The following is a 2,125-nucleotide window of genomic DNA, read 5'->3' as shown; positions in this document are numbered from 1 at the left end:
CTTAACTATTACAGTTAATGCCTTAGTTTTTAGCAAGCTATATTATTGTTGTAATGTTTAGAGCAACACCTCTGAGTACAACTTAAGGAGGATCCAGGCTGTACAGAATTTCGCGGCTCGTATCGTTAGCAGCTCAAGGAAATACGACCATATTTCCGCTATCCTTAAAGATCTAAAGTGGCTACCTGTAAGACAGCAGTTGTATTATCGCCACGCAATAATGGCCTTCAAATGTCTGTCAGGGTGCGCTCCAGCCTCTTTATTTTCTAAATATACTCAAAGAACCATGATCACGAGGCGTACAACGAGGAACTCCCAGATGTTAAATATGCCTTTGAACTTTCCACTTCAGGACAGTCAAACTCTGGAACTCACTAGATTCGACTCTTAAGTTGAAACCAACTCTACAGAACTTCAAACGTTGCCTGAGGAGAAGCCTTCTCTCGAATTTTTTAGCGACTTAATTGCTCCACTTTTGTTTTTATTTCATTAATTAATTAATTAATAATTAATCGGGTCGATTATGTCATTTACTAGTTAATTAGTTAGTTAATTTACTTGTATATAGCATTAGTTATCCCTTGACTTTATTCTGAAAAGCCCATTTGGGACGAATAAAGTATTCATGTATGTATGTACTCAGACGACGAACGAGGAGACTTGGGGCTCAGTTAGCAGTTACACTACAGTGACTTAACACGACGTATGTGTCAATTTCATAAGATGGCGTCTAAAAGAACGCTTCGGTATTTCCGGCGGATCACAATTCAGGAAATGTTTATCGTCTTGTGGAGAATTTTAATTTTGCAACTTCTGTTCTACTGGGTGTCGACATTCTTCTACAGTTGTGGTAAAAGGATTTCAATTTCGACTGATGGCAAGATTCGTGAAAAGATACTGTAAAATTCACAGGCACGACATGCATCTTCACGCAATGCTTACTTTCAAGTAATGGATCATACGACAAGGACATATTTTGTGTGTGGTTTATTGAATCTAATTCCTTGCAAGGACATTGGTAAGATTCACACAACTGCTTTGAAACTCTTAGTGCCCGTTGGTGAAGTCATTCTTACATGAATTGTCAGAGTACGAGGCAGTTATATATGTCAGTAATTAAATTGTTCCAGCGCAGTCACAAATGACAACCTTGCCATGATATTGTTATTTGGAGCCACGTTCCGTTGCCATATCTCCCTATTTTGCCAAATTCCTCTTTCCCTTGTTCTTCATGCTGGTTGTCAATTTTCTAAAATCATTAAAATTCAAGAAATGAACTTTTGTAATTTGAGGTCAAACATTTGAAACAGCACTGCAGATCGAATTCTTCTTTCATTAATTTTGTTCGCCGCTTTCGACAACTTTTATGGGCCCCCTCATTGCTTCATTGCTTTGTGCTTTACCTCGTTGGCGATTGTGACAAAATTGTCATTTTCGTCATATTTGCCAAATTCGCCGCTTTCGCCAACTTGTATGGGCCCCCTTCACTGCTTTGTGTTTTGCCTCGTTGACGATTGTGGCAAAATGGTCATTTTCACCATATTTGCCAAATTCGCCGCTTTCGCCAACTTTTATGGGCCCCCTTCACTGCTTTGTGCTTTGCCTCGTTGGCGATTGTGACAAAATTGTCATTTTCACCATATTTGCCAAATTCGCCGCTTTCGCCAACTTTTATGGGCCCCCTTTACTGCTTTGTGCTTTGCCTCGTTGGCGATTGTGGCAAAATGGTCATTTTCACCATATTTGCCAAATTCGCCGCTTTCGCCAACTGTTATGGGCCCCCTTCACTGCTTTGTGCTTTGCCTCGTTGGCGATTGTGGCAAAATGGTCATTTTCACCATATTTGTCAAATTCGCCGCTTTCGCCAACTTTTATGGGGCCCCTATACTACTTTGTGCTTTGCCTCGTTGGCGATTGTGGCAAAATTGTCATTTTCGCCATATTTGCCAAATTCGCCGCTTTCGCCAACTTTTATGGGGCCCCTTCACTGCTTTGTGTTTTGCCTCGTTGGCGATTGGGGCAAAATTGTTATTTTCGCCATATTTGCCAAATTCGCCGTTTTCGCCAACTTTTATGGGGCCCCTATACTGCTTTGTGCTTTGCCTCGTTGGCGATTCTGGCAAAA

The sequence above is a fragment of the Montipora foliosa genome, unplaced genomic scaffold (genome assembly GCF_036669935.1).
Source record: "Montipora foliosa isolate CH-2021 unplaced genomic scaffold, ASM3666993v2 scaffold_446, whole genome shotgun sequence".
Classification (NCBI taxonomy): domain Eukaryota; kingdom Metazoa; phylum Cnidaria; class Anthozoa; order Scleractinia; family Acroporidae; genus Montipora; species Montipora foliosa.
The sequence above is the reverse complement of the archived record's forward strand: the minus strand, read 5'-3'. Positions refer to the sequence as shown.